General features: G+C 37.1%; 1 protein-coding gene across 4 annotated transcripts in view; it reads left to right on the forward strand.

Annotated features, from left to right (window-relative positions):
• Positions 1-15128, forward strand: part of TENM3 (teneurin transmembrane protein 3) — a 3393579-nt gene that overhangs the window by 2241015 nt on the left and 1137436 nt on the right. For all 4 annotated transcript variants that reach the window (XM_072622672.1, XM_072622671.1, XM_072622669.1 and 1 more), the window contains one exon: positions 13825-13908. The gene's annotated coding sequence lies outside the window, so the exon portion shown is untranslated. The remainder of the gene's footprint in view (positions 1-13824; positions 13909-15128) is intronic.

The raw sequence follows: 15128 nt of genomic DNA on the forward strand, positions 1-15128 counted from the left end.
AGAGGAGAAAATGTAATTCCATGACATCTTTGAAGAGATTAGAAACTATGGGTGTACAGCATTGTCACTGTGGTGTATTTGTTGATAAGGCGGCTGAATAATATTGTCTCTGCAGTTTCCATCTCTCTACACTTCTCTTTTCTCTCTCTGTCTCTGTCGCTCTGTCTCTGTTTTACTCTGTGTCTCTCATTCAAATCCTTTGACTAGTAGTCTTCCACTTCCTGTTTCTTTTCCTGTATTAATTAATGACTAGGAAATTATGTAAATGATGCAAAATATGTTCAACACTCATTGCCCGTTTTCTCATCCCTTTCCTCTTCAACCTACCCTATTCATGTCCCATTCCACTGACATTCATGCATTTCATTGTGCCCTCTGGCATTACTCTTCCATACTGAATAAAGTTCCCTTTGTCTGGACTTCTTTCTTTCACACTCTCTACATCTATTAATCCTCACTGAGACTCGACATCCCTAGTCCACCTCTATAACAGTGGTTTTATTTTCTCTCATACATAAAATATCAACATATGCTTTGCATCTTCTCACTGGTAGTTTCAGACTCGCCCTCTATCACCATCACTCAGCAAACTCTCCTCTTTTGAAGTCTACTCAATCAAAATTTTCCCTATAACTTACATCATGTTGCTTTTTGTATACCAGTCCCCAAGTAATTTTGTCCATTTTTTTCAAGGAATTCAGCACTTAGCTCATTATCTTCCTCTCCTTCACAATTCCTGCCTTCATCCTAGGGGACTTTAGTGTTCACAGTGATATTCCCTCAAGCTCTCTTATCTCCCAATTCCTCAGCCTGAAGTTTTATTCCTTCACTTCAGTTCCATCACATGTAGGGATTAAAGAGACATACTACACCTTACCATTACCCACAAGTGTTCCAGATTCTTAATGAGAATTAGATGATTCTCTATCCAATGATAACCTCCCTACTTTCCATTTCCCCCTATGTCTCACCCCTTATAAACTTATTCTTTATTTACAGAGCTTCCACCTCTCAGTATTATCTCTTTTCTGATTTCACATCCCTCCCTTTAGAATATCAAGTGAACAGTCAGGTCATTGAACTCTATTGTTGTCTGCTCTTGAATCTTTATCTTATCCCTTTGGCATAAGAACATTAATCTCTTTCCAAAGTATTAATCTTCCCTGCTCCCACTCACAGGCTGTTAAATGGAGCTGGAAGAACTAACACAACTGTGGTTATTGGTTGTATTATGAATTATGTTCCCCTTCTTCAAATGGGCTCTTCCCTCAGCAAGGCAGTCAGTCCATTTACTGCCCCTCAAATGATTACCTGTGTTGTCCCATGGAAGCTATTCAAATCCTTTTCTTCCATCCTCAAGACTCCCATACTTCCTCCTTTGCTTTTCTTTACCTTTCAGCTGATGTCATTATTTCTTATTTCATGAGAAAATTAAGGCCATTTGACATGAGCTCTTTCTCATCCCATTCTTTTCATCTAAGAATATTTTCGCATAATCCTCTTCTCCTTTCCCCAAGTTTGTGACAATGAGGTCATGTAGAGAAGTAAACCCTTCTACCTATACACCCTTGAACCTGTCTTCTCCTGTCTTCTCTAGAAATTTACAGTTTCTTGTCTCTCTCAAAGCTTTATTTTCTTCCTCTCTACTGTTTCCTTCTCTATTGTCTTCAGATATGCTAAGGTGATTATAATAAAAGAATCTTTGTTCACAAGAAGGTTACATTCTAATGCCACGTAAAAATACTTTTTGCTTTACTGATTGATTAGGTAAGGAAGGGTGTAGTAAAAATAAAAGATACCAATAAAAGTTTTTTTAAAAAAAATATGATCAATAATTTTTCCAAGTCTATTATTATCCTTTTTTATGTTATTTTTTTAATTTTTAATGTTCTACAATCACTACCATAAAATGTAGATTTTGCCATTATTATCCTTAAAAGAAACCTTCCAAATAAATATTTGATGGAGCAGATAATAATAGCTTTTATTTTATAGTGTTATATCACTTACAAAGAACATCTCATCTGACCTCACAACAACAGTGCAAGGTAAATGCTTGTGCAGCATAGGTAGGTAGTGTAGGTAGTAATGTCTCCATTGCACAGATGAAAAAGCTAAGGTTTTTTTTAAAGAGATAGTAATTCATTTTCCTGGGTTTAAATGGCTAGTAGTTGGCAGAATTTGTACAGAACCCAAGTCATCTGACTTTTTATCTAGTATTTCCCACTGTCATACTGCCTTAAAAATATAGATACAGGAATCTAAACACCAGTTTAATGTTATTTTGAATTATTATTTGGGTAAATTTTCATCATTATCATATCTAGTATATGGATCAATCTAGGATATATAGGTACATATATATGTATGTATCTGTGAACATATGTTTACTATATATGTTTATTCATTTTCCTCTGTCATGAAGATATCTTAGTTATTCTCTAAACATTTCCAAGGAATATTCAATTACTCAAAGCTGAAAAGATTTTTAGGGGGTAATGTTAATATTAAATGATTATCTTAATTTACTTGATATTTGAACACGATAATCTTGATTGCATGACTAAACTCAATAGCACCCTTAAGTAATTATTCTCCATAATTTATCATACTGTTTCTATCTTGTGAGATTTTCAAGAAATGTAGGTCATATCTATAAGACGTAACTGAAACAGCTAAGTCCCCATTATTGATACAAAGGATACATTGTGATATAGTTCAAAGAGCTCTGGAGAAGAGTTAGAAGACCTTTTTTTTCTATTCCTGGTCCTTCCCCTATGAAACTATGTGTCCTTATACCTCAGATGTTTACTAGGTATATGACCCACTACAAGTCACTCAAAACATCCGGACTGCCTCATTTTCCTCATCCATAAAACGAGAGAGTTGGACTCAGTTACTTATAAGAACTTTACCATTTCTGTACATATGGGTCTGATTCCTAAGTCGTCAACAAGTATTTATTACGTGCTTCCAATGAGCAAGGTACTATTTGAAGCACGGGGGGTACAAGGGATGACCCTAAAGCAGCTTCCAGTCTAATGGGAGAGAAATCATACCAACATTTAGTTTGTGTAGACAAGACATAAACAACAAGATATATACAGAGTAGACAGTAGACACTCTCAGAAGAGAAGACGTTAATATTTCGGTGAACTTACATCTTTAAAATAGATCACTGCTCCATGCTTCGCAATACTCTAGCATATTATTCTCTTGAATAAGTAAACAAATGAATGCTTGAATGAAATTTCTGAATAAATAAACTGCATAACAGTAAATTGTCTGGCATTGAGATTAGTTATTAAGATGTTCTAAATAACCAAACTAATTGGGACATAGTCCAGTTATTTTAGTTGTAGAAATCTAGCCAAAATTTGGATACCTTTGTAACATCATTACACTTAATAGAATTTCATTATTTTAAAGGTTTAAGTGGTACTAACAGGGTATATATATATATATATATATATATATATATATATATATATATATATATATATATATATATATATATATATATATATATATATATAAGAATATATAATTTGTAGCTTTGGAAGATATTTTTTTCCCTATTTATGTGTGAAACATATACATGAACCCTTAAAATGCTAAATACTTTGTCAGGTCACTGAACTACCCCAAGTGAGTCATCATCTAATTTATATACCTGCTGATTTTACTTATTTTCATAAATGGAAGTAGGTTATGGAACTCTGGTCAGCTAGTGATAGTAAAAGCTGTAATTATTTAAGTAAATACTTTATGTGTATCCTCGATTATAAGTAATGGAGGTTAAGATATTACTACTATACTGGGCATAGGTTAAAATACAGGGGAAAATAGATCATATTATATTAACCTGGAATTCATATCATCTATATTTTGGAAACAGTTTTATTTTTCTTCCTGAATAGGAAAGGTAATCTGTTAATAATATTTTTTCAAGTGATTTATGAGCATTAATATTATATAAAAATATTATAATATAGGATAATCTCAGATCAGGTTGTTTGTCTTTTTTAATTTAATTTATTTATTTAACTTCTAACATTTATTTTCACAAAATTTTGGGTTCCAAATTTTCTCCCCCCTTGTTCCCTCCCCCCACCACAAAACATCAAGCATTCTAATTGCCCCTCTCACCAATCTGCCTCTCTTCTATCATCCCTCTCTGCCCTTGTCTCCATCTTCTCTTTTGTCCTGTAGGGCTAAATATACCCCTTTACCTGTATTTCTTATTTCCTACTAGCAAGAACAGTACTCGACGGTTGTTCCTAAAACTTTGAGTTCCAACTTCTCTTCATTCCTCCCTCCCCACCCATTCCCTTTGGAAGGCAAGCAATTCAGTATAGGCCATATCTGTGTAGTTTTGCAAATGACTTCCATAATAGTCTTGTTGTATAAGACTAACTATATTTCCCTCCATCCTATCCTGTCCCCCATTGCTTCTATTCTCTCTTTTGATCCTGTCCCTCCCCATGAGTGTTGCCCTCAAATTGCTCCCTCCTCTCCATGCCCTCCCTTCCATCATCCCCCCCACCCTGCTTATCCCCTTATCCCCCACTTTCCTGTATTGTAAGATAGGTTTTCATACCCAAACGAGTGTGAATTTTATTCCTTCCTTTAGTGGAATGTGATGAGAGTAAACTTCATGTTTTTCTCTTACCTCCCCGCTTTTTCCCTCCACCAAAAAGTCTTTTGCTTGCCTCTTTTATGAGAGATAATTTGCCCCATTCCATTTTTCCCTTTCTCCTCCCAATATATTTCTCTCACACTGCTTAATTTCATTTTTTGAAGATATGATCCCATCCTCTTCAATTCACTCTGTACACTCTGTCTCTATGTGTGTGTGCGTGTGTGCATGTGTGTGTGTGTAATCCCACCCACTACCCAGATACTGAAAAGTTTCAAGCGTTACAAATATTGTCTGTCCATGTAGGAATGTAAACAGTTCAACTTTAGTAAGTCCCTTGTGACTTCTCTTTGCTGTTTACCTTTTCACGCTTCTCTTCATTCTTGTGTTTGAAAGTCAAATTTTATTTTCAGCTCTGGTCTTTTCATCAAGAATGCTTGAAAGTCCTCTGTTTCATTGAAAGACCATTTTTTTCCCCTGAAGTATAATACTCAGTTTTGCTGGGTAGGTGATTCTTGGTTTTAGTCCTAGTTCCTTTGACTTCTGGAATATGATATTCCACACCCTTTGATCCCTTAATGTAGAAGCTGCTAGATCTTGTGTTATCTTGATTGTATTTCCACAATACTTGAATTGTTTCTTTCTAGCTGCTTGCAATATTTTCTCCTTGATCAGGGAACTCTGGAATTTAGCCACAGTGTTTCTAGGAGTTTCTCTTTTTGGATCTCTTTCAGGCGGTGATTGGTGGATTCCTTGAATACTTATTTTGCTCTCTGGTTCTAGAATCTCAGGGCAGTTTTCCTTGATAATTTCATGAAAGATGATGTCTAGGCTCTTTTTTTGATCATGGCTTTCAGGTTGTCCCATAATTTTTAAATTGTCTCTCCTGGATCTTTTCTCCAGGTCAGTTGTTTTTCCAGTGAAATATTTCACATTATCTTCCTTTTTTTCATTCTTTTGGTTTTGTTTTGTGATTTCCTGGTTTCTCATAAAGTCCATCTGTTCCATTCTAATTTTGAAAGAACTATTTTCTTCAGTGAGCTTTTGAACCTCCTTTTCCATTTGGCTAATTCTGCTTTTGAAAACATTCTTCTCCTCATTGGCTTTTTGAACCTCTTTTGCCAATTGAGTTAGCCTATTTTTCAAGGTGTTATTTTCTTCAGCATTTTTTTGGGTCTCCTTTAGCAAGGTGTTGACCTTCTTTTCATGCTTTACTTGCATCTCTCTCATTTCTCTTCCCAGTTTTTCCTCCACCTATCTAACTTGATTTTCAAAATCCTTTTTGAACTCTTTCAGGGCCTGATATGGTATATTTATTTTGGATGTGTGGGATACAGAAGCCTTGACTTCTGTGTCTTTCCCTGATGGTAAGCATTGTTCTTCCTCATCAGAAAGGAAGGGAGGAGTTATCTGTTCACCAAGAAAGTAACCTTCTATAGTCTTATTTTTTTTTCCTCTTCTGGGCATTTTCCCAGCCAGCGACTTGCCTTCTGGGGTTTCTTTCCACCCCCACCTCGCCTCCAGATCCTCCCAGCCAGTGCTTGGGGTCTGAGATTCAAATGCTACTTTCCAGCCTCAGGGCTTTGGGTGGAGGCGGGGCTGCTATTCAGTGTGAGATTAAGTTCAGGTGCTCAGGTGGGGTCAGGGCAGCCACACGGGGCTCAGTTCCCTCAGGGGGTTTATGCAGAGACCTTCAACGATGGATCTGGGCTCCTGCCTGCTTGGGGAGCCCCTGTCTGCTGCCACCTCCGCTGCTGCCTCCAGAGGGGGCCTGAGTTATGGGGGCACCTCACTTCCCTCTCGGCAAGCCGAGAAGATCCTCTCACCAACCTTTGAGGCCCGTGGGTGGGGGGACCCGCACGGCTGCTAGAGATCCCGTCCCTGAAGCCTGCTTGGATCTGTTCCTCTTGGTGCCTCGAATCCAAGGCAGGACTGGGCTCTGCCCTGGGTCCTGACAGACCTTTCACGACAGGTTTTCAGGTCTCTCTGGAACAGAAATCTCGTCTGCTCTGTTGTTCTGTGGATTCTGCTGCTCCAGAATTTGTTGGGAGTCCTTTTTTACAGATATTTTATGGGCTGTGGGTTTGGAGCTAGCATAAGTGAATCTTTCTACTCTGCCATCTTGGCTCCTCCCCCAAATCAGGTTGTTTATGCATGAATATCAAAAACCTATATTGTCATCAGCATGAAAGATATGACGAGAAACAAGTCTACAACTTAGTAGGCAATTAAGTCCTAGGCTCAGAGAGAATAGGTGATTTGCAAAAGGTCGCACAGCTAGTAAATGTCAGGGCCATGTTTGAACCCAGAATTTCCTTATTCCACGTCAAGAATTCTATATTCTGCTATGTTGCCCTTAAAAATTAAATATAACACAGGTCAAATTATTTGCCAGAAATCACAATAACTATATACAATAAAATGCTGACATAAAATGATTACTTTGTTACAAAAGTAATCATGTCCCTGACCCTTGGGCTATAAAGAGAGAAAAGTATAATTTTATAGCTTAGCGGTCCATTGGAAGTCATAAAATCCAACAGCCTTATTTTTATAGTTAAAAAAAAATATTTTCTAGAAACATCAGGTGGCTTGTTCAATAGTATGCAGGTAGTTAACTGTAAGAACAGAACTAGAACCCACCTCTCCAGACTTCCAGTTAGGAGCTCTCTTTTGTTAATCAACAGAAGATTAATTATAAGTAAATAATAAATACCTAGAATTTCTGTTTTACAGAATATGGATCTAAAGCTCAGGGAAGTTCTCTACCTTGCCTAAAGGCCTCATAACTGATTTAAATATTGATTGTGTAAGCTGTAATTTTATGAAAAAGTATGTGTATTTCTCATCATCATCATCATCACTAGTTCTTATAGAAGCAGGTCAGTGTGCTGTGGGTAACATATTATTGTTATTCATGTAGGATAAATTCTAGAGGGACCCTCCAAGAAAGGAATCTATTTGTTTCCATATTGCATATAGAGATCAAGGAAGCAGATGAATCCCAAAGGCAAGTTACTTGAGATGATTCAACTATGACTTGTTAGTCTTTCCCTCTGTCTCTTTTTCTGTGTATATGTCTCTCTCTGTCTCTCTCTTCCTCATTTGAAAAGCTTTAACTATGCAGATCTCCTCTACCCTTATTTAGTTTCATAAACTTCAAATAATATTTATTTTTCAATTTTACAAAATGAGACACCCTATCTGCCCTAGTTTCTCGATGGCACTTGTTTAGCGTCCTTTGTCACCTGACCTTTCTCTATTAAACTTATTCTTGAGAGGCTAAATCAAAATAGTCATGTCTACATCAAAATCTCATTTTGTGGATTATTTAAGCCTAAGATTACAAATGCAAACCTTTGAGTTATTGAGCAGCAGCTGTGGAAAGTTTTCACAGTTTGAAAATTGACAAGAGAGATGGATAGCTGAAGATAGTGATTATGTTGAATTGTAAGAAGCATACTAATATTTTTGAATTGTAGATATTTAACCTTTTAAATGTCATCTTTTTGTAAGCTTGTAGCAAGATTGCTTCTGTAATTATTAAACTTTAAAGCTGCATTAAAACTTTTAGGACAGCGTATTTTATTTGTATTATGTATGTATATGTGTTTGTGTTCTGTATATATTTACATATGCACATAATTCTCCCAGGTAGAATTTAAGCCCCTTGAGTTCATCGAGTCTTTTTTTTTTTTGCTGTATTCCTAGGATCTAGCATTGGGCTTGCCACATAAATGTTCCTTAATAAATTCTTATTAACTGATTGATAGATCCAGACATGTCACTTATGAATATAATGCATTTGTAATTCTAAATTGCACTCAGTATCACCTCCAAAGTTGTCCTACACTTGAAATTTTAAGTGGGAATCAGAGAAGGATAAAGAAGAGGTAGAATCAGAAGAATCAGAATAACTCCCTATGCTATGGAAGTCAAGGGAGAAGAGGGTTTTAAGGAAGAGGAATAGATCACTACTTTCACTTATTACAGAGGAGGCAAAGAAGGAATCCAAGGCAATGAGATCACAATGGCCATTTGAGAAGGTACTTTTGTTATCAGAGTGGCAGAGGAATCCAGTTTACAAAGAAAGAATTGGAAATAAGGAAAAGGCAATAGATGTCACATTCTGTAATTAAGGAAAGTTGAAAGATAGGATGGTAAACTAGGACATAGCTTAGTTATTGAAAGTTATGGAACATGAAAATATATTTCCATGTGGAGGAGGGGGTATGGAGCCCTTAGACAGAACAAAGTTTAATATGGATGAGAGATAAGGAATGATAATAGTTGTAACAAGAATTGAGAGTGAGTGAGAAAGGGTAGAATCAGAAATTTAAGGATTAGGCTTGAGGAAGAGGAAGGATATATGCTCATCAGAGACAAAAGTATAGATATAGAAGTAGACCAAGGTAACAATTTCTAAGATAGATAGAAAAAAAGTCAGGGAGCTCACATTGGGTGGGGTTGACTTTGCTAACATAGGTGGTAACATAATAGCTGAGAATAAAAGTTTCAAAGGACAATGTAGAGGGTATGAATGGAAAGGAAGCGGTTGAGAACAGTCACTGTGCCAGCTGCAACAAAGAGACAGAAATTCAAAATAAAAATGAAGGAGCAGCAGGGGCCCAGATAAAGTCCCACACTGTATTTTTAGACTTTCCAATCATAACTGTTTTGTGACTTTTTCTAGGGCCCCTGGAGTTGGAGTAGAAAAAGGATATTTTTATGTATTACCAAGGGGCTGTTGTTGTTATTCATTCAGTTCTATCCAATTCTACGTGACTCCATGGACTTTGTCCATGACATTTTGTTGGCAAAGATACTAGAATGGTTTGCCATTTCCTTCTCCAGTTCATTTTACAGATGAAAAAAATGGGGTAAACAGGGTTAAGTGACTTGCCCAGAGTCACACAGCTAGTAAGTGTCTGATGCTAGTTTTGAACTCAGATCTTTCTGATTTCAGACTACTCTATTCATTGCACCACCAAGTTGTCCCTACCAAGGGGTAGACATCCTTAATAAAATGAAAGTGGTAGAAAGTGAAAATAACAATAAAGCTAAAGAAGTGACAGGAAAGTGGTGAGAATATCATTAAAATAGCTAACTGTAAGGTTCAGATTTGATAAGGCTGCTTGTGAAGTCAAACTAGGGATGATAGATTCAGATGTTCCTCACCCTGCTCAGTTCCCATGACCCACTCCTCCATCCCACCTCAGTCACACACTACAGTGGTTACATCCTTGATCTTGCCATCACTTCGAAAGGTACCACCTCTGTGTTCAAGAATTTTGAAATCTCCCTGTATGATCATAAACTACTGTCTTTCATTCACCCTTCCATCTTCTCTTACAAAACTCTCCTTTTCAGCCACACCACAACCTTCAATTTCTTTTCCAGATCACCTCTCCTACACTAATTACTCTTTTCTCTTTTCCCCATCTTGAACCCTTGGTGACTCAATTTAAGTCTACCCTGTCTTCTTCTCCTGAATCCTTAGTCTCCTTATCATATCACTGATTATGTCCCCCAAGCTTCAGCCTTGGATCACTCCCATCAGAAAAAGCTGCTTTTTTCCTTTGAGTTTACTGGCTAGATTTCTTACTCAAAGACCAGGTCTTAAGTCCAATTCACTCTGAAGCTCATAGATTGAACAATAGGTCCCTGCCCTAGCACAGAATGAATGTAAATACTAAATAGTACACTAAATAGTATTTGTTTTGTCCAGGAACCCTTAAGGTCTTCCCCTCACAGTTTGATTCTTTTTTTATTAAAGGGGCCATCCCTTGAATAACTACTTAAAGAGGTCTATTCACTGAATGAGCATATCTGAAAAGACCTTACCCTAAAATGATCAAGGTCCCCCATTGCATCCTTGGCCATCTCCAGTCATCTTGATGAACATCTGGCCACTAGACCCAGATGGCTCTGTAATAGAAAGTGAGACTGGTGACCTTGAACAATCCTCCCTCCCTCAAATCAAAGTCAAATGCAAGTCACATCATCATCTCCCTGATGTCATGGTCCTCTTTGAGAACAAAGGACAAACCCAACAACTCCCTCCATTCCTGCCTGTACTCCTACCTACATACTGAATGAAGACAGAGAAAATCATGCAACTGTCATTGCACCCTCACTGATGCTGGGCAGTGCTACTAAACCTCCCTTATCAACTCACTGTCCCGCTTTCCCCATTGGCTCTTCCAAACCTTTTCATCTTTCTTCAAACCTCCCATGACTTCCTTTCCCCTCACCCTCTTAACTGAGAACCCTGTTTCATATTTTACAAGAAAAACTGAGACTATTCCCCATGAACTCCCTCTTCTCCTTTCTTCCTCATCTCCTGTCATTTAGGTGCCTTCTTCCGTTATCTCCTCCTTCATCCCTGTGTCACATAATGAAGTGGCCTTACTCCTTACTGAGACTAACCCCTCTACTTGTTCAAGTGATTCTAATTCCAACTCATCTCCCCCAACAGATATCATTCCCACACTATCACTTATTTTCTATCTCTCCGTCTACTAGTTCATTTTTCTTCTGCCTACAAACATGTCTATGGCTCCCACATGCTGAAAGAAACATTCACTTCGTTCTTCCATCCTTGCTCTCTCTCTCTCTCTCTCTCTCTCTCATATATATATATATATATGAGAGAGAGAGAGAGAGAGAGACATACATATATTTATTTATATATATTTTTATTTGTATATATTTATATATACACACACATATGTGTATATGTATATATATGTACACATACTATATATATACATATATGTACACATATATATGTAGACACATAGATAGACAGATAGATAGATAGATAGATAGATAGATAGATAGATAGATAGATAGATAGACAGATAGATAGATGCTATATGTCTTCTACCCTTTGTAGCTAAACTCTTAGAAAAGGCAATTTATAGGTATCTCCACTTTCTCTCCTCTCACTGCCTTCTAAAACCTCTTAAAATTTGACTTATAACTTTATCATTCCAATGAAACTATTCTTGCCAATATTGCTAACAATCTCTTATTTGCCATATCCAATGGCCTTTTCTCTGTCCTCACTCTTCTGGACCTCTCTGTAGTCTGACACTCTACATCACTCTCTCCTCCTTGATACTCTCTTATCTTTAGGTTTTCAGGACATTACTGTCTCCTGGTTCTCCTATTTATTTTTTATTTATTTATCCTATTAATTTTATATATATATATATATCCTATTTATTATAATTATATATTGTATATGATAGTGTATATATATATTTATAAATAATTTGTTCTATTTATTATTATATATTATATATCTACCTGTATATTTATTTATTTATCCTATTTATTTATTATTATCTCCTTTGCTGTATCCTCTTCCAGGTCATTCCCTTTAACCATAGGAGATCCTTAGGGTTATACACTGAGTCCTCTTCTCTTTTCTCTGTAACCTGTTCACTTGATGATCTCATCAGCTCCCATAGATTTAATTGCAATATCTTTGCTGATGATTCTCAAGTCTACCTATTCTGCCCCAAATTACTTGGTCACCTCCAATACTATATCGCCTATTGCAACAGCCTACAGGTGGGTCTGCCTACCTGAAGTCTCTCCCCATTCTATTTTATCCTCCCTTGGGCTACTAAAGTGATTTTTCTAAAGTGTAGATCCAAACATATCACCTGCCCCCCACTCCTTACTTAATAAATTCCAGCAACCCCTTATTGCTTCCAGGATCAAATACAAAATGCTCCCTTTGTCATTCAAAGCCTTTCATGATCTGGCCTCCTCTTACCTTTTCAGTCTTCCTACACTTCCCTCCCTAATCCATACTCTTTGATGAATGACATGAACAAGACCCTTCATCTCTCAATTCTAAGCATTTTCTCTGGATGTCCCCTATACCTGGAATGCTCTCCCTCCTCTGTTCCACCTACTGACCTCTCTAGCTTCCTTTAAGTCCCAACTACAATCTCTTCTGAAAGTCTTCCCCAACCCCTCTTAATTCCAGTGTCTTACCTCTATTATTTCCTTCCTGTTTATCCTGTCTATAGCTTGTTTTGTAAATATTTCTTTGCATGTTGTATTGCCTATCAGATTGTAAGATCCCTCAATGCTTAGCACAGTGCCTGGCACAAAGCAGTTGCTTAATAAATGTTTATTGATTTACTAATGATAGGAAGAGACTAAGCAACTAGATGTTCCAATAAGCTAAGAAAGAAAATCAAATAGGAATGAGGGAGTGCAGGAGATGAAAAGATAGTTAGGCAATAAACATTCATTAAGCCCCTACTGTGTGCCTCGCACTGTGCTAAATACTGAGAATACAAATATAAAAAAAAAAAGAAAAGAAAAGAAAGATAGTACCTGTCCTCAGGGAGCTTGAGAATATGTCTGAATGGGAAATGAAGAGCTCCCTGACCTGGGAATTCTCCTCATAAAAGATTCTGCTCCACCCTTCAATCAGAGGAGTCTAAAGGGGAGAGGTTATTATCCTAGTGAGATCTGAATACCATAGGAAGATATTGTTAGAGAGAAGAAACTCAGAGTTTAACATCTAGAGGTAATGATGTCTGTGGAATGATCCAAGAGTTTTGTTCTAGATTGTACAGAAAGCCCATGTAGCTTTTTCCTTGCTGTGCATGCCAAATAACTGAAAGAGAAAAATTAAGTTGACCATTAACAACTGGTAAATATTCTCAATTCTCTCAATTACTTTATAATGGCAACTTTTTAAAAGTCATTTTCTCCTGGTTAAAATTCTAACAACAAAAAGCATGAGTAACCAATGATCAAAAAGTATTTATTAGTACATACCATGTGGCATTATAGAGAGATAAAATGGCGCTTGAGCTGCATTTTAAAGGAAGACCAAGAACATTCCCTATAATCTTAATTGTGGTCAAACTGGTAAGGGAAATTATTGATTTGATTTAGTGATTTAATACCCTCATTGTGAAGAATTATCTGTGTTCATAGCATTTAGTGTAGGCCCAAACTCCAGGAACCTTCATCTCCATTAGCATCTCATTACAGCAGAAATCTATTGACTTTTGTGTTAGCCGATTGCTGCACAGTAATTAACTCTGCCACTTTCTCCTATAAATGGAAAAAAATGTAATCAAGAAATATAAGAATAATGGAATTAAATCTACCTCTTTTTTTGTTTATTTCTTTGCTTCTTTTTCCAGGCCTGGGACTCAGCCAATCCTTCAGCTTGGGACACACTAATGAACAAATACCAATAACTCTCAGAGGGAAACACTGCCATTTTGGTAAGTTTGGTATATTTTTTAAAATCTAAAAACAATCCCAAAGCTAATGTTCTATGGGTCTGTTTTGAGTAAGAGCTTAAGTCTTCCTTAAGAGTTTCTAAAGTTGCTTAAAGGAAGTCATTAGAGAAAAGCTCATGAAAATGGGTGTCAACATTTTCACGGCACCTAGTGGATGATTTTTTGTTTCTTTTTCCCTTCATGATGAAATGATGCAATTCATTTAAAATATATCTGGAAGGAATTATGGGGTTTTAGAAAAATTAAATTGACATAAAAGTACAGACAAACTTGAGAGATTTAGCAGAAAGGCCAAGATTTTTTATTTGTGTAACAGCTGCTTTACCAGATGATTTGGCAGCTAATTGGAGTTGGATTTGTTATTCTTTAACCCAGCAAACATCACCTGTTTTAATTGAGGGTCATTGCTGATTAAGCACTTTGCTATTCCCCCTTCCCCAACCCCTGTGGCTTTTGTTAATAATTTATAGCCTGCCTAGGATTAGCTTAGGCATCTACCATGTCAACCTTTTAGGACAACAGTCCTTTACAATTACATCATGATAGTTTTCTCTTCTATTCCTGATTTAGTAGGTTGACAATTAACATAGGACTTCTCACCAAAACAGCCAAAAAGTAATAATACAAACTTGGGCAGGCATATATTTAGTGAATGCTGAAAGCTGAACACAACTTTTCACACAAATTTGTACAGCATGATCTGATCTGGACCTGTGATTTGTTAGCTGGTCCTATCACCTGTTTATTCAGCTATCCCTCCTATAAATACTAAACAGTAACTGTTTCTCTTTTGGCCAGGAACTCTGAAGTTCTTCCTCTCCCGGTCTGATTTTTTTTTTTTTTTATTAAAGGGAACATCTCATGAGTAATTACTTAGAGTCCTATTCACTGAATGGGTATATCTTACTCAAAGTGAAAACCTGAAAAGACCTCAGCCTAAAAGGGCCAGGGTCTCCCATTGCATCCTGGGCCATCTCCAGTCATCCTGATGAATATCAGGCCACTGGATCCAGATGGCTCTGGAGGAGAAAGTGAGGCTGGTTGCCAGGCCTAGAGGCCTGTGTGGGCTACTCGAGTCTTTCTTACCTCACCTCCGAGGTCTTCGGCTGGCCACGCCGGATGCACATATGAGAGAAAGGACGTTCCAGAGTCGAACAAGGGTTGAGCTTTATTTCAGGGTCTAGTTACAAGTGCAGGGGAGT

The sequence above is a fragment of the Notamacropus eugenii genome, chromosome 7 (assembly GCF_028372415.1).
Source record: "Notamacropus eugenii isolate mMacEug1 chromosome 7, mMacEug1.pri_v2, whole genome shotgun sequence".
Lineage (NCBI taxonomy): Eukaryota > Metazoa > Chordata > Mammalia > Diprotodontia > Macropodidae > Notamacropus > Notamacropus eugenii.